The 25,450-nt window shown below is 55.6% G+C and overlaps 3 long non-coding RNA genes across 8 annotated transcripts in view; all 3 read right to left on the bottom strand.

Moving 5' to 3' along the window:
- LOC119870436 overlaps positions 1–6,776 on the bottom strand; it is a 50,419-nt gene extending 43,643 nt beyond the window's left edge. Inside the window, exons 1-2 of one of the 2 annotated variants that reach the window (XR_005356038.1) lie at positions 5,957–6,776; positions 226–5,629 (exon numbers count right to left, since the gene is read on the bottom strand). This is a non-coding gene — a long non-coding RNA (uncharacterized LOC119870436). Of the gene's footprint in view, positions 1–225 lie in introns of both variants that reach the window. The other variant, XR_005356037.1, reaches the window with a different exon arrangement.
- A 135-nt stretch (positions 6,777–6,911) lies between these two features.
- LOC111093639 lies at positions 6,912–20,179 on the bottom strand. 5 transcript variants are annotated; one of them, XR_005356045.1, is made up of 6 exons: positions 14,723–15,466; positions 14,177–14,419; positions 13,109–13,160; positions 12,914–13,031; positions 12,690–12,803; positions 6,912–9,446 (listed from the first exon to the last, which is right to left on the bottom strand). It is a non-coding gene; the product is annotated as an uncharacterized LOC111093639 (long non-coding RNA). The 5 variants fall into 5 exon arrangements; XR_005356044.1 differs by having other exon boundaries at positions 12,914–13,160; XR_005356043.1 differs by having other exon boundaries at positions 13,109–14,419.
- A 3,496-nt stretch (positions 20,180–23,675) lies between these two features.
- The window catches only part of LOC106558292, an 82,730-nt gene continuing 80,955 nt past the window's right edge, over positions 23,676–25,450 (bottom strand). Inside the window, exon 9 of the long non-coding RNA XR_005356053.1 lies at positions 23,676–23,758. This is a non-coding gene — a long non-coding RNA (uncharacterized LOC106558292). The remainder of the gene's footprint in view (positions 23,759–25,450) is intronic.

The raw sequence follows: 25,450 nt of genomic DNA on the forward strand, positions 1-25,450 counted from the left end.
GGCCACTTCTCATCCTCTTGACGTAAAACCCAGGAACTCTGCACGCACTCAAGCCTTCACAGGCAGGGCCCGGGATTTTCTGCTCAGCTACGTGGGCCTAGGCAAGTCACTTTCAGTCCTGGGCCTCAGTTTCCTCATCTGTCAAAGGAGGAGGCGGCGGAGGCGATCTCCACAGACACAAAAGTGTTGACATCAGATTTCAAGCAGTAAAATACCAGCGCTTACCTCCGGAAGGCCTTCCACGCAGGCTGCACGGCGTCCGAAGAACTGGCCAAATGAATGCTGTAAATTTCCCCTCCTCCAAGGACCGCTCTCCTTCCACACCCTCCTTCTCGAAGGCTCACACTTTCTCTGCTTTCAGAGAGATGTTTTTCAAGCATCCCGTGTGGGGACCCAGGTGACAGCAGTGTGCAGAAGCCCAACCCCGGTGGTAATCCCCGGGCGGAAAGCAAGCGGGGGAAAAAACGTGCAGGATAAAGGCACCAAGGAGGAGGCCTCACGCCTGCTTTTCCAGCTTGGGGTGGCGGCCAAGGACGGGGCCTTGGGGGACAGCAGGTCCTCTGAGAGGGCCTCCCTGGGACTATTCCTCACCGGAACCTGGCAGGCACGGCCAGGCCAAGCAGCGATCTTGCTTGTTTGTGACATGAACACGGGCTGCACTGTTAACGCTGCTCTTCCTTCTACCCCCCACTTAGCCTCAGACAAAATACCATCTGTCCTGGGGCCTGAATTGGTGTCCCAGACCCAGAATGTGGACCTGTGAGCTGTGAGGTCAAACGAGCCCTGGCTTTGGAGTAGAAGATATAAAGGTGGGATTTGGCAAGACATGGAACAGGGCTGCTGTGTACAGTTGTTCAGCTTGTGCACTGAATAAGGGCCCCTGGAATGATGGGGTGAATCTGGTAGTGCTCTGCATACCAAGCCACAATCACCCAGAGGGGCACATTTTTCCAGCACACATAAAGGTACTCTAGGGGTTAGCAGAGGTCCTCACCTTGAATGTGAGTTTCTGCCTCTGTAATGACCCACCTGTTTTCTCCTACTGGGATATGGGGAGGATATAATCATATAACCTGTATGAACACACCTAATAATTTTTTTGTAATGAATTATGACTATTTATTTATACAAAGTCTTGTTCCACAAAGGTTTAAGGGCAGATTATGAAATTACACGTGGTTAGGTAGAAAATATGGACACATACAATTTTATGCACCGAATTAATGAGGGAAGGCAAATATGAGGTACGTGCACCAGCCCCTCCCTTCCCGTGCCTAGAGCAGACATCACTAATCAATGCAATCCGTGGTGCATATTTTCCGTGTTCTGAAAGTCGGGTTCCACCTTGGTACAAAGGTGAAAAAATTGGCCCAGGTGGTATCTAACCTGCTACACAGTAGATGTTCAATAAATGGTAGTCATTATAATTTGGAGCGAGTAGGAAAGGGACAGGGCACGTAAGCCGGGTCAGGAAGTCCTGCACTGTTCTGTGTCAGATTTAGTTCATGCATGTGCATGCACGTGCGTGTGCACACACACACACACACAGACACACACACACACACCCGGTGTCCATTACTACAAAATTAAACCAGTTTCTCAGACTTCATGCAAATTGCCTACAATGAATTCTGAGTGAATTTTTCCTGTGATTTAGATAACATCCCCAGGGGCAGCCTAGAATAAGCACACAGGCAGGTTTTGATTGGTGACTTCACATCGAGCGAGCCCAGGGCATACAGTCCAAGCAGAGCGCAAGGAAAGCCCATGTAAGCCGTGTCCCCATCCACACCCAGCTCATGGGAAGGGTGCTGGGGTCACAGGAGCCAAAACTCCTACTCCTCTCTGATATCGGAAAGCAGACCTTCAAATGCCCTCAATCATTCCTGTGAATGAGGGAATCAAGCCTCTGCAGAGCAGGGAGGAGGCCCCTGTGGACCCATCTCCAAGCCCAGGAGTATCTCTGCTCCCCCTCTGCCTCCCCAGAGGTTGCTGACCACTCAGCGGTGCTTCCTGGTCCAGCTTGACCCATCAGCAGGCTGGATGGTCACCTCCAAGTCCATGGCCAAGCCCCCCAAGGAACACTGACGGAGAATTGCATCATTGGAGGGTAAGGTTTTGGGCCGCGCTATGTTCCCCACCCCACCCCCCCAGGAACCCCTTTGCAGATGCAAATACTCATGGGCACAAGGATCCAGAAGGTGGTCCTAAGGCTTGGTGGGGGTGTTGGGAACATTTAAGCAGAATTTCAAGGACAGGCTCTTCCTGCCCCGTGGTTTTGTCAGGACAGACAAAGCATGAGCTTGGGGATTAGGCACATCTCAGTCCAAACGCCCATCTGCTGATGGCTAGCTGTGTCTTTGGGAAAGTCCTTCAGCCTCCTCTGAACCGTACTTGCTCATCTGAAAAGTCAGCTTAGTAACTGAACCCCTCCTGGCGTGGTGGCAGGGGCTGAGTAAGATGTGGCGCTTCACTAAAGTAGTTGATTATTCCCACTGTCATGACCAAAGCTAACTGACTCGTGGGTGGCTGGGCGGAGTGTGGCCTGGACTCCACAGTCCTGAGTGTGAATCCTGATTCTGACGCTGCTGGCCAAGTAACTTTGTGAGCCTCCATTTCCCCAGGCATTAGATGGGAGGTGAGACTATTCCAAAGGCCAGCAGCCTGTAAGCATGTGGCTGCAGTCTGGCCCCAGGGAAACGGGGAAGCCCAGGGGAGCCCGTGCCTTGTATGGAGGGAGGCAGGCCCCGAGAGGGCTCCCCAGCAGCTCCCCTCCCGAGCCTGGGCCAGGGGAATGTGTAGGAGGGAGGTCCGGGGAGGGGGCCCTGGAGCTGGGAGGAACAGCCCTGGCAGGCGGGCAGCAGCGGTGACCCAGGAGGGAGGGAGAGCATTGCTCCGAGCTCATCACTCAGCAAGCTGTCTCCCCTCCAGCCCCGGAACCCTGGCGGCCTGTCCTCCCCACTTCCTGCGTGCTGGGTCAATATTGTGATTTCCACCGTGCCGCCCGCCTGGGACGGCCTGGCCCTGCACACCGCCCAGGGTCACGGGGCTGGGGGGAGACAGGGGTATGGAGAGGTCACTCGCTGCCCGGAAGATGACTCAGGTCCTGAAGGCTGCAGGCGGTGTGGCCGAGAGCCAGGAGCCCCAACGCAGCCTTACCTCCACCATCCCCTCCGGTCCACGAAGACAGGGGCTGCCTGCCACGGGGGCTGGAGGCCCAGAAACCCCACCGTGTCAGGACTGGAGCGGCACCTTATGGGGCCCATGTGCTCCTCCTATGGAAGTGGACCCGACCGAGGCCTGGAGAGGATGAGGGCTTGCCCCAGGTCCCACGGTGAGTGTGCTGCTAGACTAGGAGCTGAATCCCATCCCCTAACTCAGATCCAGACCAAGGCCCCTCTCCTACCTTCCCTTTCCGCATTGGTCTACTTACTGGCCTTTCTAGTAGGTTCATGACTGGCTTCCTCCTACACCTCTGCATGAGCACAGCAGAGAGGACAAGACCAACTGACCCGAGAACATTGGGGAGCTTCTCCAGGGGCGAACGGCCGTCAAGAGGATGCTGTTTGGGACACACACAGACTGGTTGTTATGGAGACAGTATATACAGGGACCAGCTCTAAGAACAGAGGACCTGTGGTTTCACTCCCCTCATGAGTTCATCCCACCAAGACTCAACGAGGACGGCACCTCCTCCCGGAGCCCTCACTGTCCTCCAGGGGAATCAAGCTGCTCCCCTGTCCTGCCACCTCCCACCCCTGCATCTGCCCCCCCACCCACCAAGTAGAATAGGAGTTCCTGGGGGAAAGGGCCATGGCCGTCTCACTTCCAAAACCCATGGCTCAGCCTATTACGGAGGCATCTCTGGAGCTCAGTTGACACCAGCCGAATGAAGGAAGGAAGAGATGAATAAATGGGCTCATATCCTGTCTCCCCACATCACACAATGTCCGCGGGGCAGTCACTCTACTCCTACCAGGACCACCTCTCCTGGAACCTCTTATTCTTCTTCCCCTTCCTCTCCTATTCTTCCTTTCTCTCCTCAGCTGTCACTTCCTCCTGGAAGCCCTCCCTGACTGTCATGCTGGAACTACACTAGCTGGCCCTGCTCTGAGTATACTCCCCTATCGATGCTCTTATCCCAGGGAAAGGTAATGGCTTATTTAATGTTCTTCCCCTCTAGGCTGAACTAGGAGTTGAGTCCCCATCTATGAGGGTGACAAGAGGCACTTGTCTCATTGTATCTCGAGCTCAGGGCCTGGTATGAGTTGGTACACGATGAATAAACCAATGAGTGAATGAATGAATGGACTCCTCCTAGAATCTGGCCCACACTAGGAGTTCGGTAAATGCTGGTAGTTGGCGATGCTGGTGATGGCGGTGGCAGCTGAGGTGGTCCAGCAGCCCCCACATCCCATCCTTTGTCCAGTATCAGCCACCCCATCTCTTTGGGACACGCCCCTCCTTCCCAATAGGACTCCACCAATCACTACGCCTCAACACCCTACTCACGTGACCCAGACCTGGTCAATGAGCATACCCCATTTCCCTGGTCCAAGAGTGGGCACATGACCCAAACGAACCCAGTCCAAGTCCTTCCTTGGGGCTGACAAGAAGCTTCTGACCGAGCTCCTTACCCCCTAGAGGGACAGAAGGAGACCAACCTCAAAGGGAAGCAGACAAGAGCAGAGAGGAGTGATGGACAGAGACCCCTGTGGCGCTGCACCCTGGTTCTAGCCCCCCAGGCTTCCCACAGCCAGGCGCCTTCCCAGACCCTCAAGTCCCCTTTTCCACTAAGAGATGCAGCCTTCTCTAACTTGCGATGGAAAGAACTCTGAATACCATAAAGCCAAGGAGAAGACAGCGAGAGGAACGGGGTGGGTTCAAGTGGAGACACAGATGCTGAGCAATGATTGGCCAGCAGACTCTGGGGACGAAAGAGTCTCCTGCTAAGGGCATACCCGGGCCCCCGCAGGCCCCTGTGGGCCGGCCAAAGGGCAAAGTTTCTGCAGGAGAGGGGTGGGCTGAGGTGGGCTTGGTGCACTTTCACTGCAAATGACAGAAACCCAACTCTGACTGGCTTATGAAGTGGGAAGAGGGATTCATCAGCTCGCATAACAAAAATGTCCTTGGGTCTCTAGCTCTAGACATGGCTGGATCCAGGTACTCAGCTGCGGTGGTCAGGGGCCGTCGCTCCGCTCCCTCCAGCTCCCTCCAGCTCTCTCCAGTTCACCACTGGATGCCCTTGGCTTGCATTCATCCCCAGCAGACTCTCCTAAACCTTGGCAGCTTTGGGCTTCTACCCCAACAGCAATCTCAACTGAAAGAGAGCACTTTACCCCCCACGGCTACCGGCTACAGCAAAACTCCCAGAGTCAAATCTGATTGGCCTTGTTTCTGTCTCGTGCCCGTCCCTAAACAGCCCTGAGATGAGGGCACTGTGACCCTCTCACTGGCCAGGCCTATGCCGCAGGTCCACTCTGCGGTGAGCCTGCCCAAAGCAGTGACCTGGAAGTTGGGGAGAAGAGGCTCCCAAAGGGTGTACACGCTGGGCAAGCAGAAGTAAAGATGTCTGCAGTCCTTGGGAAGAGGTCTTTGGCTGGAAGCTGCTCCCCACAGGAATGAAAGCCTGAGGGAGAGAAGAGGCACTCTTTGAGGAAAAGATATCATTCCTCTTGGCGAGGTTGGTCTTTGGAGGAGGGGGATCGTCCCCCCTGAAGGCAAGAGGATGGGTGGGAGGACTTCTCGGTTACTCCCAGCCCTGGAAGCCTCTGGTCTGCAGCTGTGACGCCAATTGTCTGCAGCCAGACACATTCCTGGACTGGGCTGCAAGGGTGGAGGCCAGCACTAAGCATCTAGAAGCACCTCTGGTTCTCACATCTGCACGCCCCAGGCGCGCACCTCGGGCTCCCGCATCTGCACAAACATAGGCATGAGGAGAAAAGTGCAGCCTTACCTGCACAGCTCTTTGTGGCTGAGACAATGACGCTTCTCCAAGACTCAGTTTCCTCGAGTGCGTGACGGGGGAGAAAACATCCCTGCCAACACTTTGGGGATATTAAGACCATCAAACAGACTACAGCTCTGACCAGGCTCTGGAAAGGTTAAAGCCTCTAACCAGGATGCAGGGTACTGACCCCCACCCCTCCAGCTCCACGGACACCTGCAGGGAGGTCTCCAATCCCTCCGTGCACCGTCCTTTGAAGACGGGAGAACCTGTATCTGGTCTGGAGGCACGAAGGTGGACCAAATGATGTCTCGAAATCCTTTCATGCCTTCAGTTGTTTGGTCCAGCCTAGAGATGATGTGGTCAGAGTCCCACTGGTCTGATCTCCCAGCCCCTTTGTTGTCTCTCCGGCACGTGCCGAGCGCATCATAGGAGCTCAGAAAACACATGCCCACAGAGCAGAAGGCCACAAGTGACACTTCCTCTTGCCTTCCCATCCAGTCTGCCTGCTGGTCCTGGAGACTCTCCTCCACCTCCCCCCCTTGGATCCACCCACTTCTCACCACATCCATGGTTACTAGCCTGGTCCAAGCCACTCTCTCTCTCCTGGATGACTGGCCAGCCTCCCCGGCCTGCCCGCATCCGTTCCTGCTGCCCCAGCATCCTTTCTCCACAGAGCAGCCAGGGTGATTCAACAAAACAAACAAACAAACAAACAAAAAATACATCTAATAGTTACATCAATCCCTCCCGACGGCTTCCCGGTACTCAGGAAAATATCCAAACTCTTAACTGAGGGAAAAAGATGATCTGATGTTTCTTTTTTCAAAATGTGGTAAAAGACACATAATATAAAATTTATCCTCGTAACCATTTTTTTTTCAAAGATTGTATTTATTTATTTATTGGAGGGAGAGTGCGTGAGAGAGAGGGAGCACAAGCAGGAGGAGGGGAGGGCAGAGGGAGACAGAGAGGCAGGCTAAATGGGGCTTGATCTCAGGACCCTAGGACCCCAGGACCCCAGGACCATGACCTGATCTAAGTTGAAGGCAGACGCTTAACCGACTGAGCCCCCCAGGTGCCCCTCCGTCCAACCCTCATAACCACTCTTAAGCGTATAACTCAGTCGTATTAAGTACATTCAGACTGTCGTGCTCCCAGACTTTAGGACATTTTCATCTTCCACCGTTGAAACCCCATTCCCGTTGAACAAACAACAACTCCTCATTCCCCTCACCTCCAGCCCCCGGCAACCTCTACTCTTGTCTCTACTCTTTGTCTACTCTTTGTCTCTATGAACTTGTCCGCTCCAGGTCCTCACAGAAGCGCAATCACACCGGCTCTGTATTTTTGTGGACTGGCTCGTGTCATTCAGCATAGTGTCCTCAAGGGTCGTCCAACACTGTAGTGTGCGTGAGAATCTTTCCTTTCTAAGGCTGAATAATATTCCACTGCATGTATAGTCTATACTCGGTTTCTCCACTCCTCCCTCGATGGACATTTGGGGTTTTTTTTCTACCTTTTGGCTATTGTGAGTAATCCTGCTATGAACACGGGTGTACAGATAGCTCTCTGAGTGCTGCTTTCAATTCCTTTGGACCTGTGACCAGAAGTGGAATCGGTGCATCACGTGGTAGTTCTCTTCTGAATTTTGGAGGAACAGCCACACTGTATCCCAGGGCTGCTGCACCATTCTACCCTCCCACCAGCAGCGCCCAGGGCTCCAATCTCTCTGCATCCTTACCAACTCTTGTTGATTTTTGGTTTTGTTCTGGTTTTTAATAGTAACCATCCTGATAGGCAGGGGGTGGGGTCTAATGTGTCCTGATAAGGGAAATAGCAGGACTGTGTGGGACCCCTCCGTATCACGGGACGTCTGTCATCCTCCCAGCGCTACATGCTAGTGGCACGTCCCCCAGTCCTTGGGACAACTGAGGGGCATTCACTGGGAAAGGTGGTGCACCCCTGGCTGAGAACCATCAGTCCTGCTCACTTCCTCTGCCTCGACTCAGACAGCACTCCCTCTGGCTCACCGCCCCAGCCACTCTGGCCTTTCTGTTCTTCGGTCATGCCAACATGTCTTGCCACGGGGCCTTTGCACTTGCCATCCTTCTGTCTTGCACATCTGCTAGATTCTCACATGACAGATCTCAATCTTCAGGTCTCGGTTCAAATGTCCTCTTCCCAGGGAGCCCTTCTTGGACCTCCCCACCTAAGGAAGCCTCCTTGCTCTCTGTCACATGACCATGTGTGTTGTCACTTTCCACCATCTGAAATTACCTTCTTGGTTGTTGGCATGCTCACTGTCTCTCCATCAAAACCAAGTTCCCCAAGAGCAGACCTTCTCTTTCTCCTTCCCTTGTGTCACCCCGGCAGCTAGAGCAGTGCCCTGGGCGGAATGCCTGTTGACCAAGTGAATGGCTGGGGCACCCAGCGACAGAGCTGAAAGGGAGATCACCCACTCTTGCCACTGCTGTGTTCACAGAGGGGATCGTGAGGCCCAGAAAAGGGAAAGGACTTGATCAAGGTCATACAAGGTCAGTCCCTGGTGTTGTGAGCCAAGCCTGGTGCTCTTGCTCCAACGTCTCACACCTGGAGGCCCTCAGTGCCAAGGTTGGCGCCCAGATGGTGAAAACCACAGGCTGTTGGCCTGCGTGGGATGCAGTCCATTGTCTCCAGCCTGTGGATTTTTCCCCTTCCATGTGGGGTCCATGTTCTTTCTTTGGGGACTAGAAGATACCGCTGACCTGCTTGGAGGCCAAGCAGTATGAAAATCCAGTCTTTTCACTGCAGAACCTGTTCAGCTGGGTGAGAGACTCCCAGGGGCCACGGGGACCCAAGGCTGCCTGCAACCTGCCAGTGCTCCCAGGCCCAACCCCACACATAGCTGAGTGCAGACCGTGGAGTGGGCCTCCACGGGGGTGCCTGTCACCCCTCCCTCTCTTCTCTCCTCCTGCTCCACCCCCTGCCTCTCCATCCTAAAGGAATACAGTTGAATTTAGGTGTATAAACTGCACAATCGATGTGTCCTCCTTTTGAAAAGGCCATAGCTGCCCCCACCCAGCTTCCTTTACATCAATTCCACAGAATGAAACTTTGGCCTCCTTGGTGGGCGGAGCTCTCAACCAGCCTTAACCTGGCGTGGGTTGGAAGGTACTTCTCCAGCCAGGCAGCTTAGTGCCGGGCCAGGCTGATGTGGGGTCATATCCCAGCTGAGCCCCCGCAGGCCTGAACCAGGTGACCGGTTCCTGGGGCTGGGGTTTCCTCGTCTGCAAGGGTGCAGCTACCTCAGGAGTGTTTGGGGCACAAGGATACTTGTACAAGACAGCACCGTCCGTCCTGGCACATAAGTGAGGACTCCATTAGTCACCGTTCCCGTCCAGCGGTTGGGAAGATTGCGGGGCACTGTCCTCACTCACCAGCCTTGCCCAAACTCCCTGAGGAAGTTCCTCCCATTTCCATTTCCAGAGGATCGGACAAGACTCAACAGTCATTGCTTCTAGAGGAAAAGAAAAATAAAAATGACATAAATGCAGTAATGCTGATGAATATGGCCCCACTTCTGGAGCACTGATGACATGCAAGGTGCCGTTCTGAGCCCTCTGCAGATGATAACAGATGGAATGCCCATGGCCACCCTGGAAGCAGGTATTATTTTATCCCCATTCAACAGAAGAAGAAACAGAGGCACAGAAAAGTTTATCAAGTTGTCCAAGGTCATAAGGCTAAAAGTGGCCGGGCCAGGTGGCCTGAAGCCAAGACGAAGAGTACACAAAGGCCATGGGGCACCAGAAGGATGCCCGGCCCAGCCTGGAGGTTTAGGTGGGCTTTGCTCCCAGGGCCTGAAAAGGGAGGTGACACTCTGCTCTAGTGTCATCTTCTTAGAGAGGTCCCTTCACTGACCACACCCCCAAAACCAGCAATCCCTCCCCTCCAACTGCCTTTGCCCTGCTTTATTTCCCCCACAGTCCAGAGCATCATCCTTTTTTTTTTTTTAAAGATTTATTTATTTATTCATGAGAGACCCAGAGAGAGGCAGAGACACAGGCAGAGGGAGAAGCAGGCTCCCCACAGGGAGTCTGATGCAGGACTTGATCCTGGGACTCCAGGGTCACACCCTGAGCTGAAGGCAGATGCTTAGCCGCTGAGCCACCCAGGTGTCCCCCAGAGCATCATCTGACAAAAGTTTACGGGGCTGCAGAAGTGGACAGAGGCCAGTCAGGAAGGGCCTAGTAAGGTGGGGTGTAGATTTTGGACTTTCTCCTTGGGTCCCCAGGAAGAGCAAGGAAGATAATAGGACGACAGCCCCACAACACATACACACACACACACACACACACACACACACACACTCCTTGCCCCAAAGAAGGATTTTGGCAGTTATCCAAAGGGGCAGCCTTCCATCCACACAAGGATCAAATCCAGAGCCTGGTCCTCTGGACCAGGACAGGACTGAGCCATAGTGATAATAAGGCGAGGGCAACAGGAGCCTGCCCGTGGAGCGCCCATGGTTCTACAGGAGACACAGGTGGACTCACAGTACAATGGCCTTTTGTAGACCAGGTGGCTCGTCCACAAGTGATGCCAGACCAAGGCATGCCTCCACACCTCTGCTTATACTGCCCCTGCCTCCTGGAATGCCATCCACCCATCTAGCAAATATTTATTAAGCTCCTGTTATATACCAGGCATTGGGAAAACAGGGACAATCCAAGGTGGATAGAGTTCCTGCCTTCACAGAGCCCTGGAATGCCTAGAAAACTCCTGTCCATGCCTCAAAACCCTATTCCAATACCCTCTCTCCAGCATGAAGCCTTCTTTGACTCCCCCAAGTAGTAAGCTGCTTGCTCTCCAGTGTTTTTCTTGATATCCTAGGACTTTAAGTGTAGAAGAAAGAGGAAGGGAACAACCAGCCACTGAAAACTCACTGTGTACCAGTCCCCAGCCTGGGGACTTCACAGGCCGTATCCCACCTTGGCTCTCCGTAAGCCTGCCAGGGAGGAAATGGTCTCCCTTTTCACAGATGAGAAAATGGGCTCAGAGAGGTTTACTCTCTGGCCGAGGGTCACACAGTCAGCTGGCGAATGGTCACACTACAGGGTTGGCCGTTGCCCAAGCTGTGAGCACCCTGCAGACGGGGGGTGGGCCTTGTGGACATCACCCGCTGCCCTCAGGCCCCAGCACAGGCAGGCCGCCCAGTGGGGTGCTCCAGGTGTGGAGGGAGTGGGCCGAAGGCGCCCTGGAGCCCGGCTAGGGCTGCGCTGCCTTCCTTGGGGCCTAGGTGGCGATGTGCGCCCTCCGTCTCCCCAGCCCCTGCAGGCATCCACCTTCAGCTCCCAGCTCCCGATCCCTGGCCTGGAGAGCACTCTCCCCTTCTCCCCTCGCCCTAGCTACCTCTGCCAGGCATCCTCCCGCACCTGATGGGGGCTCCCCCTCCCGGATGGTCATGACCGCAGGAGGGCCTCAGCGCAGGCCAAATCTCCTTCCCCCAAAATGTTGTGGAGGACCTCACTCTTCGCCAGAGTCAGCCCCAGGAAGCCCACCGGCTCAGGTGCCAGGGACGCTCCCCTGCCGGCCTCCCCTTCCCTGTTGCTCCAGGGGGGCCTCCCCACACCCTGCGAGGCTAAGACCTCTCCGAAGCTCCTGAGACCAAGTCAGAACATCTCAGTGACTCCTTAGGGCCCAGTGGAGGCGGGGAGCGAGAGAGGACGGCGACAGGACCTTGTCCAAAGCGCCCAGGAGTCGGGCCAGAGCTGGGATAGAACCTAGATTTCTTGATCTGTGCTCTCAGCAGTCTCCAGCACCGTTTGAAGCTGTTTCTCCAGGGCCCCGGGGGCGACTGAAGAAAAATGCAGTCTGACCAGTTATCTGCTGTGCTACTAATAAAAATAACAACAACTCCCCTCTCCGCCTGGAAGTCGGCCTTTTACCTACATTACCTCCCCTGCCAGGGGAGATGGGTGCTGCTGCCCCTCACATTGCTGAGGCCTGGAGAGGAGGGGTGTGCGTGGGTCCCAGCTCCCTGGCCCGGGGTCCCACCCAAGGGAGGGTTGGGGGTGGGGACTAGGGAGGAGAGCTGGGTTTTAGGGAGGGGGGAGGCCGTCAAGTTGTGAAGTACAGGTGGGGGACGCTAGGAGTGCTCCTCCACCTACCAGATGGTTTTACACCGTCCCCCCCTACACACACTGAACCTCTTTCAAAGCAGCAGCCAGGCTCTGCCTGGGGCCAGACTACCTCTCCTTGCTCCCTACCCCCTCAGCTGCAGTCCCCACAGAGCCATCTGGGCCTCCACTGACCATCGGGGATCTGGGTACTATGTACCCTTGGGCAAGCTCCTTCCCCTGTCTTGGACTCAGTTTCCCCATCTGTTTAATGAGTGAGTTGGGCTTTGAGTTTGGCCTTCCAGGTCGCATGGTCTGACCTCTCTGAGGAGAAGTATAAGGCAAGAGCAACACAGGAAAATGGGAACGGCTGCGTATGGGGCATCTGGCAGGTGTTGGGCACCAGGCGCTGGCTTCTTTGCTGGTGGCACAGGGTGGCCAAAGGCACAGGTTGCCCAGGAGGCTCAGGGTTAAAGGGCATTACCCTCCCCCAACCTTCCTGGGCCTCTGTTGCCTTATCTATCTAGTCAGGACAATAAAACTACTTCATAGGGGTGTAAGGAGAAGCCCACTGTGCTGACGCATATGATGTGCTTCAAACAGCTCCCACCACAGAAGCACTCAAAAGTTACTATCATCACCGTCACCATCGCCATCATCACCATCATCCTTGTCATCCTCGTCATCTGGGTCATCACGATCATCACCGCCGTTGTCACAACTGTCTATCCCTTCCTTCTGGTCTGTTCCAGTCCCTGCAGGGATCAGTCCATAGAGAAAGCCCCTGACTGGGCGCCAGAAAAGCCTGGGCTCTGCTCCCATCTCTGCCCCCCCACGCCTCAGTGTCTTCACCTGAAAAACTGACCAAATAAGATGTGTGGAAACTATCCTGGGCACACAGCAAGGTCACGCACGGAAAGGTTCCTAGCACGGGGCACGGCAGTGGGAAGCTCCTGGTGCACACTTGTTTCCTTTCTCCTTTACTGAATCAAAGTACAATTTTCTGACAGAGCCGAGCAAGCATGCAGTAACACCCCAGCTAATATTCCCGAGTGCTTACCTTGTGCCTGACGTCGTGCCTGATTTAAGTTACTTCGTTCTCCTAGATGCCACTGTGAGGTGGACAGAGACATTATGCCCGTTGTACAGACAGAAACTGAGCCATGGAGAAGCAAAATGCCATTTTCTGGAAGCCTCCAGGGCTGCTCAAAGCCCACCCAGAGTGAGCCAGGCAGCTTCAAAACCCTTCCCTCTGCTGCCTTCTCCAGCGCTCCCACCAATGCTGCAAGGTAGCAACTGTCATTGTTCCTATTCTACAGGTGAGAAACTCAGACACAGAGAGGGGAAGTCATGCCTCCAGTGAACCAATGACTGAGTCAGGATTCGAACCCAGGTCTGGGTAACTCTTCTACCTGGTTCCCTTACGGCACCAGAGCCCACCTGGAATCTGGCACACCCACGAGGCCTCCGCAGCACCCAGGGGGTGCAGGCCAGACATCCCTGGCTCCAGGCGGCTATGGGGAGGTGAGTCCTTATATTTAGTACCCCCGGGCCCAGGAGCTGGAGGTCTCAGCTGGGGGAAAGCTACACTCTCTTAGGAGGGCAAACAGTGTTGCTCCCCCAGCCCCACCAGCGTTCCAGACATCAGGGAACAGGTGCACGGATCCCCGGGCCTGGGCTAGGTGAGGGGGGAACTCTTTTGGCAGCCAGAGCCCTGCGTGAACAAGAAGAAACCCAGCCTGCAGCCCCTTGGCCCTGGCAGGAGATTAACAAAACAAATACCCGAGCAATCTCAATTTCAACACTCGGGGAGGGGGGCCTAGTGTCAGGGCCCAGGGGGAGGGAGGGAAATGCAGAGACATTTTACCACCTAAATAACTTTCCCTCTGTTTAGTTTCACACGAACATACACTCAAGTGCACGCTCACGCACTCTCTCTCCCTCTTTTTACATTTTTATTTTATTTTTACAAATGCTCAAACTTTCCTGCCACAAATTATTCTTGGCCGGGTTACAAGTAGAAAGGCCGTGTGTATCCTTCACTTGACAAAAAGAGAGGGGAGGGGGGAATGTGCGGGCTCTTATGAAATATTTTGGTTGTGGGTTTGAGGTGGGATTTCTTCCTTACTTTTCCCGACTGTGCCTTCGCCTGGGAGGGAGGGTAGGAGCGTTGGCCTCCTGGGCATAAGCAGCCTCCACGCTGGTCTCCATCCTTCCACTGGCGGCCGCTGTGCCTGCTTACCTCCAGCTGCCCCAATGGGGTCCTGAGGCTCTGGTTTCACCAAGCTGATTCGGAATGGCATTCGGGAAAGGCAGACTGGAGCTGGCGTGGGGGGGCATCTCCCTGCGCTGGAGAGTCCTGTCTGGAGGCCTGGGGGCCAGGACACAGGTCCCCAAGTCCCCAGGTGGTCTCATCCCTCTCTACCCGGGACCCAAGAAAGGGGCTGGCCCTGGGCCCTCCCCAGCCATGCAGAGGGGGGTGAGCTATCCAGTCACCCCACTCCCCATCCCGCAGTCTCCCCCCATGCCCGCAGATTTGGCTCCTGCCCCTCCCATCCTGCCCCCCACCCCACTTCACCTCACCACTCTGCTCCCCCCACTCCTACCCCCACCGGCCCCATCAAGTTCTTCGCTCCGGCCACGTCATTTCTCAAACACACTGAGCATTTCCCACCTCAGGGCCTTGGCCAGTGCTCTTCCCTCTTCCCAGAACTCCCTCCCCTCCGCTCTCCTGTGAATCGTCCTGGGCTCAGCTGGATGGCCACCTCCTAGGAGAGACTTTCCTGACAAGCAAGGACCTTGTCATTTGCCATCTCGGCCCCTTGTTGGCTTTCTTCACGGCAGGCAGTTTGTTCGAGGTTGCCCTGTCCACGCTCTCGTTTTGCTCTGGTCCTGGTCCTCCCCCCACCGCGTGAATAAACAACCAAGCGAGGGAGGGAATGAGCAAACGAAGAACTGAATGAATCAGTGAGGTCCTGAAGGCTGGACCAATATTCCGTTCCTTCCTTCCACTGACAATTAACCCCAGGTTGTCCAAGGCTGTCCTCTGCGAGGGCTGCCTTTCCCGAAGCTGGTTCAGAAGGCGCTGGCTAGAGGCATCTGGGGTCCACCAGGCCGGTGGGGGTCTCTGACTAGGCTCTGGGCCCCCCAGGGACCCCATTGCATCACCAAAAAACGTTTCCTAGCCATTGCTGACAAAAGCAAAATCACACATAGCCACGGCCAGGTGAATGCGCGCCCACTTCTGTGCCCAGGGCCTCAGGGTCAGGCCACACTCATTCCGTCAGAGAGAATTTATAAAAACCGTGCAGGGATCCCTGGGTGGCGCAGCGGTTTGGCGCCTGCCTTTGGCCTGGGGCGCGATCCTGGAGACCCGGGATCGAATCCCACATCGGGTTCCCGGTGCATGGAGCCTGCTTCTCCCTCTGCCTATGTCTCTGCCTCTCTCTCTCTCTCTCTGTGACTATCATAAATAAATAAAAATTAAAAATAAATAAAAAAATAAAAAATAAAAAAAAATAAAAACCGTGCAGATTTACATAGATGGTGTTATGAACTTCTCAACGCTCTCAAGGCTCACACCTTCAGAGGTGCTGTGGGGGAAGAGATTACAGATGAGGAACCCGGGGTCGGCGGCGGGGGGCCCAGAGGCGCACAGAGCACCCTCGTCATCGCCTCTGCGCCATCGCTGGGCCTGTCCTTCTGCTTTGACCGTGACTGCATGGCTGTCCACCTTCCCCGGCTGCGTGGCGCAGACATTTGGAAGCTGGCCTCGGTGCCTCCCTCCCCCACAACTCCACACCCGAGCAGCCTGAGCCCCGTGGGGCCTGCGCCTGGCGCCTCATCCATCCCACTGCTCCTCCCGTGTCCCGGGATTACCGTTATCAGCCTCGACTTGTCCGGCCACAGGGGAGCAGACAAAAAAAAAAAAGTGGCCTCTGATGCCTGCCTCGGGAACTGTGTCATTTTATTAGTGACAAGCAAGTTTATGGAGCTCTGCGGTGTATAATTATGCTCTCATTTTATCGATCAGCAGCTTGAGGTTGGAACTTTCTCATCCCTTAATGGAAACCCTGCCGCTCCTCTCCGCCAATTACAGTGGAAATTAATGGCTACTTACTTATGATTATGCTCATGAGCAATCATCTGGGGGCAGGTTACATGTGAACCATGAGGAACAAAACTGTGGCTCTTCAGACGGGGTGTCCAGCCAGCCTCCTGGCCAGCACCCACTTGCCCTGGTCAAGACCTTCAGAGGGTTGCCTGATGGTTATGTGGGAGGAGTGGAGTACGGTGTCCTTGCTTGGATGGATCGTCAGCGTTCTTTCACCCGTCCCCGGCTGGGGAGGACGGAGATTAGTGGTGTGTTTGGGCTGTGGGGAGATGGGCAAGAAGAGATGCCAAGTAGGAGAGCAGAGGCCCCCAGACTGGAGGGAACCACGCAGGGCGAGGGCAGGAGATGGGAGGAGGCAGAGGCTACCTTTGCTAAACACCTTCTCGGTCTTCGGAGTTGTGGGTGCTGCCTCCGTCCCGTACAGGCACCTGCTGAGTGCTGGGCCACAGCGTGGAACAGAACAGGCAGGAGGAATATCTGTCTGCAGGAAGCTTCTCATTCTCATGGGCAGCAATGGGCAATGAGAGGAGAACATACGCTAACCATGGGGTTTTGGATCAGGAGCAAATGAAACAGATCAATGGAACAGAAGGAAGAGAAGCCAAGCCTCAAGACGAGACGTGGAAGCCCGAAGGGGAAACATCTTCATGATCCTGGGTAGGGAGGCCCTTCCTCAGCAAGGCACAAAACCCTGAAGCCAGAAAGAAGAAACAGATGAATTTAAAAATATGTAAACATTAAGCCTTGAGGAATAAGGCCTGGACAGAGTGGCTGGGGGTGGGGAGGGGTGAGAGCGATGTCCACCAGGCTCACAGTCCTGGGGCGCCCCTGGACACAGCCTTGGCCCACATGTGTACCCGCCCCTGCCACTCCCTGCTCCCCTCCACCCCTAAGAGACATACCAGGGGCAGGACCTGAGGTCTCCCAGCCCTGTTCTCAGCCCCACCGCCCACCCCATCGGGGGACTCTGGGCTCTGGCCTACCCCTGGCCTGGACAGCTACTCAGCCCCAACCCCTGCTCAGTCCCCCACTGAGAGGGCAGGTGAAATGGGCCGCCTGGGCCCTGAGGAAGGGACCTGTCCCAGCTCTGCCCGGGTCTGTCCAGGGCCTCCCTCACCATGCTGAGGATGTCACGTCTCCCTCTCTATGGCTGCCTTCCCTGCCGCCACCCCATCCCCACTCCCACCTGGACATCCTGAGGACTGCTCCACCCGCGGCCCCAGAGCCACCAGCCTCTTCAAAGATGTGCTGAACATTGTCCCTTGAGTGGTCTTCCAGGATCTGCCAAGAGGCCCTCCCCAGCTCAGCAGCTCACTCGCCTGTGGTCACACAGCCAGGAGGTGCAGGCAGGATCCGAACCCAGCTCTGGCTGGCTCTACCCTCCTTTCTCCCTCTGCACCTGCCCACTGGTGACCAGCCTGCAGGCCATACCCAGATCCTGCCTGGAAGCTGGACTGCCTCACCTCTTGGAACCAGAGACAAGTTGAAATTGTGGGGATGCCCAGATCCCTAAAACACAAGAGTGGGGTCTAGGTATATGAGGCAGGGAGGAAGGAAGGAGAAGCCTGCAGGCTGAGACAGAAAGGACAGAGGAACAGGAGTGTTGACTGAGAGGAACAGAGGCAGAACCAGGGGCAGGGATGTGAGCTTGGGCCTAGAGCCCCAGTGGCGTGCCCTGGACCCTTCCCTGCAGGACAGGATGCCCTCAGCGCACCTGTGGCACAAGGGAGCCAGGCCGCTCAGTGGCAGGGACGGGGCAGCAGGGCCCAGCAAGGCCATGTGGGAGAAAGAAGCTTCCTGCACTCCAGGGTTACTGCGCCCTGCTACCCCACACCAGCCTGAAGCCCCCCTGGCCAGCCCTCCCGCTGCAGCCCCCAGGTGCGGAGGAGGGAGTCTCTCCAGGGAAGCAAGCAGATCAAAAGGAGGAGCAGCGGCTCAATCACCAGCATGTGCCTCCCTCCCTCTCTCCACGCACCAGGAAGCCTTCCCACAGCAGCTCCGATGTGGTTCAAGGACTCCAGGGAGGTCCCAGCCCAGTGCAGCTCCTTCCAGCCGTTGCCCGGTCCCTCTGCCAGGCTCAGGCTGTCTCCCACGTGGGTCTCAGCTACCCTTCCCACCCTGCCACTGGGCACATGCACGCACTGCCGTGCACAGGTGATGCACACACCCCAGAGCAAGCGGCTGTGCACACCCACTCTCTCTATCCTTGCCCAAACAATGGCCATCTCAGAGGACAGCGTGCCTGGGGCCTTGGGCTGCACAGATCACCCCCCGACACACACCTTCTCCCTGACACTTGTCCTGGGGAAACTGCATTGATGTGAACACCAGCGCCCTACTACAGGGAGAATGGGGAAACGCCATGAGGCGATGCGGGGCACCGTCGTCAGGCCCCCAGGCATGCTTCCTGGACGTGTGGGTCAGTCTTCAGACCTCAACTCCTCCTTGCCTGTACTTTCCTGGGCAAGTAGCAACCAGCAGCCATGCAGGGAACACAGCGTGGAGCTGGCTTCAGTGCCAGCTTTGCCCTGTCTGTGTGGCCTGGGCAACTCACTCAACCTCTCTGAGCCTCAGAATCCTCATTTATGATTGAAGAGGAGCCAGGCATGTAGGAAATACCACTTTCCTAAGCCCTACCCAGTGGAGGAAAGTGAATTGTTCAAAAGGTCTCCCCCCGCATTTCAGGGTTGATGGGAACAGTCATCATAACGGGCAGCCGGCCTAGTCTAAGTTGGGCACGTGCGCCGTCTCATTCGGTGCCCACAGCTGCCCCGCCAGGGAGGGCCCCCTATCGTTTCTGCTTGGCACATGGCATGCCACCACTCAGAGTGGTTGCAGCTGGCCTTGATGATCTGAGATTGCACAAAGCTGCACACCCAGGTCCGCCAGTGGACCTCTGGAACTGTCACCTTACCCCTCATGCCTCCCCTGTGCTGCGGCGTGGGACTGGGGCCCCCCTGCTTACGGTCCCTGGCCACATCAGCGTGCACACGCACACGGACACATCCGAGCAAACGCACAATGTGGCTCCCACGTAAGCTGGGCTCTAGATGCTCTCCAAACACTAATGGCTCTGACCTGTGTCTCTCCAGCTCCAGGTGCGGCCTGTCAAATCCCCTGAGGGCTAATAATTACGTCGAACTCAGCATCTCTGAGATGGGCCTTCCCTTGCCCACCCAAGGCACCATCACCAGTCACTACCATCACGCATCAGCCTCCTCACTGGTCTCCCTGCCTCCCCTTAGTCCCGAGTGACCCTGCTTCAAGTCCTGCAATGGCTCCCCTGCCACTCAGAGCAAAAGCCAAAAGCTCCCCACACGCGATCTTGTGGCCCCGTGACTTTGCTGACTCCTCTCCTCCCGTTCACTCTGCTCCAGCCATACTGGCTTCTCTGCTGTCCCTAGAACACCCTAAGTGCATTCCCACCTCAGGGCCTTTGCACTCGCAACACCCTTGCCTGGGCCACCCTTCCTCCAGACAGCCACGGGTCTCCCTGCCTCTCACCCCTCAGGTCCCATCAGCCCTCAAAGGTCCCATTGGCGAGGCCCTCGTGTCCAGCCACTTAGAATAACTCTCCCAGCCCCATGGTCCCTCTCCCCTCACTGCTTTCCACTATTTCCCTAGCACTTATCATCCCCTAGCATGTTACTAATTCGTATTGTTGTTTAATGCCCATCTCATCTCAGGAGGACACGCACTCCTGTGAGACCAGGCATCTCCGTCTGTTCATCTCCTATTGTGCTTGGAGCCTAGAACAGTGCCTGGCACATGGTAGACCCTTAATAAATATCTTTGCTGGAAGGAAGGAAAGGGAGGGAGGGAGGGAGGAGGGGAAGGAGGGAGGAATGTCATCAGAGTGGTGGAGTGGAGGCTGAAGAAAGTAGGGCGGGGAGAGGAAGGGAAAAGAGGAGGAAAGGGATCGGATCAGCACAGGAACAGACATGAGACAGATGCACAGCTGTGGCCCAGCTTTCAGAGATGGATAGGTCAGACCGCACACACGCACATGTGCACACACCCATGATGCATCCCTAAATATGCATATACGTGCAAATCCACCCCTGTACACATGCATACCCACACAGGGCCCTCTAGCAGTACCCCATTCCAGCCCCGCACCCCTCATCCCCTCCACCCTACCCCTGCCCTCCACCCCTTCCCAGGCAGGGAGAGACACTTCTCCAGGGGGCCCCACTGAGTGGGGCAGGAAAGCACCAGCTCCTTCTCAGAGCTGATTTGGCTCAGAGTCCCTGCTTGTAATCTGCTCCTGGATCAGTGCTCACAGGGGCACTGGCCCTGGCCTGAGGGCAGGACCCTCACCTTCTCCCAGGAAGTCCCACAGAGTGCCCCCACCCTGAGTCCCCACTCAGCTGTGGCTCCATCCCCTTCCCCTGACCAGTATAACCTGCTCAGCTGAATTCTTGCTGGGCATTTTCAAACAATTCCAATTATTTGGGGGAGGAGTGAGACTGTGACTCCCAGGAGGGGCTTGGGGGGAGAGGAGGGAGAACAGGGGACCCCCTCCAGGATGGGGCAGCCTCTAAGTCGCTAGTTCTGCAACCAAGAGCCCCCCGGCCCTGTCCCACCCTCACAGCCTCGGTTCTCTGAAAATAGCAGATTCAAACGCCCAGGCCTGTGCGCCCGCAGTGCCTCCTGCCTCGAGGGTCCTCCCCGCACTTCCCCACTAGCAATCTCCTCCACCTCCTTCAAGGCCTCCGTCAGGTGTCTGACACCCTCCACCTGTCCTCATCTCTGTTATCCGTGCCTGTTTAGGTGTCTGCCTCCCCAGCCAGAGGGGGGTCTTTGAGGGCGGAAAGCACGATGATGCATCCATACCTTCAGCAGATCCCAGCACGGGCCTGGCTCAGAGCATGGGCCCCGGAAATTTGTTCTCAGAATGTGAGAATGGGATGGGAAGGGCATACAGGGGCCTGGACCAGTGGCCAGGGTCCTGGGTCACTCACTACTTTGCTTGTGACCCTGGGCAAGTCACCCACCCTCTCTGTCCTGCCATCCCTACCAGGGCTGCGGGGGCCTGTCCCTGAGACCACTGTCCCTTTCTCCAGGACTGCTGCTGTCTCACCCATTATTGTGCCAGCACCATCATGAGCACCCACACACCTTCTACATCACCCTGTCTGCACGCAGGGGTTTTGTTTTCCAAAGCAGAGCTGCACCTTGCCCCTCTCTGGACCCCTATCAACCAGCAGAGATCCCAGCACATTCTGGAAGCTCCATGTTGTAGACAGAAGGAAGCACCCTTAGTTTGGTCCCATTCCCTTGAGCTGGCATTCCCAGTAGAGAAAGCTAGAACAGGGCAGGGCCCAAGCTCTAGGATGATCCCAATGACCTCATGTTGCTGCCCCGGCCCTGGCTGCCTAGGACCAGCAGGGCCACCAACTGAACGATTTCTCTCGGAGTCCCTATGTTATTCTACGGGAGCTGGGGAGAACCTCCAGCCCGAATTTCCAGACTCACAGAGCATGTGAGTCACAATGAGAACTCAGAGAGTGAAGCCCCCAGCCTCAGTTTCCCTGTCGGTAAACCAGAGGCCATGTTCCTGCCTTTCAAGGCTGTTGGGAAAATGAAGGAAGTGACAGCAGAGGAGGCAGCTGGCCCAGTGCCTGACATCTGACAGGAGACACCCCTCAATCCTCCCAGCCCCTCTCCTCAGTGCCGCACGACTGCTGGCAATATGAGTACTGGTACTTCTCTAGGGTTCGGGCTCTGGGTGGGGGGGTGTTACACCTTAAAATGCTTTATTCTTGTCCTAGACATGGTCCCTAGATTATCTCATTGGCCTGTCACATCAGCCCTAAGAGGAAGAGTCTGCATCCCCATTTTACAGATAAACAAATGGGGACTCACTCAAAGTTACCCAGCCAAGAGCAAAGAGCCTGAGGCGATCGGCTCCCGTGACTGCCTCGGCAGGGAGGGGGCTCGAGGGATGTCATGAAGGCCAGGTCAGACCTGGCGCCTGGACCCAATGCCACCACCCTGCTGGGCAGCAGGACACTGGAGCCTGGAAAGATCCAGCGTGGATGCCGCCTAGGAAAGAGGTCCACACAGCTGCTCAGACTGGTGAGCCCAGGCTGCGTGGGGAAGCTCTTCCCACCCAGTAATCTCAGTCAGGATTTGGGCAACTTGTGGTTCGGGGGTCATCCCTGCTGCCCCCGACCCTCACATTCATCAGGGCGACAGGAAGACAGAGATGCTAAGCCAGGCCCCACCTCTTAGACCACTTCCTCTAGAAGATTAGGATGCCTGGGTACCCCCACCCCCCACCCCACCCCACACCCCCCCACACCCCCCCGCCTGCCTCTCCCACCATCAGTGCAGGAATAGCTTCCTGTTTTGCCAGGATGGGCGCCTGTTGCTACGGTGACGGCAGGAGGTGCCCCCTCCAGGTGGCTGATACCAGGCTGGGCCCCTCCCTGGACCTGACCTATCACTGCCGCAGCCTCTCTAGCAGCTGGGCTGGCAAAACCATCTGGTCTGCGATCAAAGGGGCCGCAGACGGGCACTGCCCTGGGGCCTGGGCAAGGCACCCCTTATCTCTCCCAGGCCTGGGGAACTTTCCAGACTCAGGACAGCAGGAGCCCAGTGGGGCAGGAGGGGCAGGCTGGTGTGCACGGGAAAGACACTCCCTGGGAGTGGCAGGAGGGACTTGAAACTTGCCAGGAATGAGGCCTGAGCCCAGAGACAGGACAGGTCGGTGGCTCGTCCTTGTGGTTCTCTGTGCCCATGTGCTCCTCATCCTGCGGGAGCCCCAGCCAGCTGTGTGATGTAGGGCACAGCACTCCACTTCCCCGAGCCTTGGTCTCCTCTGCTGCTAAGTGGGAATCAATGCAACGGTTGTGAAGACCCCAATGTGAGAGGTCTATAGGACATTGGGGTAGGGGGACTCAGCTGTAATAATAAAGATATTAGTTACCATTCATTGATGATAAGCCCTTAAAGAGCATTATTCTCATTTCATCCACATGGCCACCTGAGATGTGGTCCCTACCATCACCCACATTTTACAGAAGAAAACACCAAAGGTCAGAGATGTCAGGAAATTGTCCCAAATAGCACAGATCCTAAGTGGCTAGTAAATGTTAGCTGCTAATACTGCTTTTTCCCTTCTACCATATTTTGGCTAAACTCACAGCCACCCTGAGTGGTCCCTGACTCCATCCTCTCTCCTCAGTCCCTCCTACTAGACCACCCACACAATCCTCATCCATTGGTTCATTTTTTAAATCCACCTAACAATAATAATAATTATTATTATTGTTAATGAATAACAATGATTAAAGATTGATATTTGCTAACCCTCGATAATAGCCGGCAAGTGCTGAGCTCAAGCACTGAGCTAAGGGCCCTATAACCTTAGTGACAGCCCTAGGAAGTCAGAACCATTATAGGGCATGAGGGATTGGAGGCCCAGTGTCTACACACACACACACACACACACACTGCTCCAAATGGACTGAACTTCCATTTCTGGAACATACTTCACTCTGCCTCACCTCCTGGTCCTTGCCATGCTATTGTCCCCACCTGGAACAAGCCATCCACTGGCAGTCTGCGTCTAGGCTGGAGGCTGGGCTCCTGGAGGACAAGGAGGATGTTTTCACTGTGCACCGTGCCCCAGTGCAGGACCTAGTGCAGAAGCTCAGGCAGATGAAGGTTTTGAGTGTGGAAACAGTGCAGGACTAATTAATAAAGGAATAACAACTTTGGGATCTTATTCATAGAAACCTGACAAAACCTAAGAGACAATACCCAAACCCCTGTGTTTTCTGAGTTCTTTCCAGATAAAACAATCTCAGCTCCTATAGCATTTCCATATGATAACGGTCAGGATGCTGAGATTCCAGCAGAGGAATAAATGAACGAGTGAGTGAGCGGCGGGACGAATCCTCGGGTGAGTGTGTTAGGAAGCAAACAAGTCCGTGAGCTAGAGCATGAACTAGAAACTTGTTGAAACGGCAAAGTCAGTGGGTGAATAAAAGATGAGCCAGTGAATGGATGGGGCGGGAGGAAAAGGAAATGAAAGAAACCCCAGCAGCGTCAAGTACACGAGAGCAGGTCAGGGGCCTCCCCTCCACAAGCATCGCAGAGGGTCACCCCAACACTGCCCAGGGAGTCCAGCACCACAGGCTCTATAGGGTTGGCAAACTACAGCTCCTGGGCCAAGTCTGACCCGCTTGTAAATAAAGTTTTATTGGAACACATTTTTGCCTGCATTCTTTTTTATGTGTTGTGTGTGGTCACTTTCATCCTGCAACAGCAGAGCTCAGTAGCCACAACCATGACCATACGATCTGCAGAGCCTAAAATATTTTCCACCTTGCCCTTTCCAGGCAGAGTTGGCCCGTCTCTTTAGCAGAGCCCCTTGCTGGAGGGACCCGAACAGGCATCCTGCCTGGGATCCTCCCAATGCTGGCTGGACTCCTCCCTGCCTTCAGGGGGTCCTCGGGACCCCACCTGCACGTCTCCGGGCCTGGGCCCACCTTGCCTCTCAAGGCAGCCCTTCTTGCTCTAGGGCAGCTCAGGCCATCAAGAGCTCTTCCTTCCACTGAGTGGAAATGTTCTGTCCTCTTTCTTGCCCCCACCCTCATCCCGACCTCCCGCCTTGACCGCGGGTGTTTACCCTGACCTCTGCCCTGTGTCTCGTTCCCCACCAGCCAGGACGGCTCAGGCCCGGCTGGATCCATTTCTCAACCAGGGAGGCAAGTGAGTCACCGAGTCCAGAGAGGGGACATCTGCTGGGCTCCGGCCTTCAGCTAATCTCACTAATTCTCTGAGGGAGGCCCAAGCCACCCCTGCTGCTCCATGTATGCACTTGGACATGGCGTGGAAGCCAGCCGGCTTGAGAGGATACTTACTTGCCCAGAATTGTGGGGTGTTTCGGCCCCGAGTGTTTATTTCAAGTTTGGTTTTGTCTTCGGCTCCTGGGATCATTTCCCAAAAGAGCTGCAGAAATCTGGTCTCGACTGGGCATGTGCACGGGGAGGCAGAGGGGCTCCCATTTGACCCCCACAGACTTCCTGGGCCCACTTCACAGAAGAGCACACCCCAGTTATCCAGTTACTGGTCCAGGGTGCCTGTTTTCCTGTTGCCTCTCTCATTCTGGAATCTTCTAGAATCATTCGAGACCCATACAAGCCTCGGTAGGTTGCTTCGGACCCATTTCCATGGTATTCTACTGACACCTTAGCCCCATGGCACAGATGGGAAGCCTGACTCATGTGATAAGCGTGGCCTCAGGACCCTGATTTCCATGAGCAGGTCACAGAC

This window comes from Canis lupus, chromosome 2 (assembly GCF_011100685.1).
Source record: "Canis lupus familiaris isolate Mischka breed German Shepherd chromosome 2, alternate assembly UU_Cfam_GSD_1.0, whole genome shotgun sequence".
In the NCBI taxonomy this organism is placed as follows: domain Eukaryota; kingdom Metazoa; phylum Chordata; class Mammalia; order Carnivora; family Canidae; genus Canis; species Canis lupus.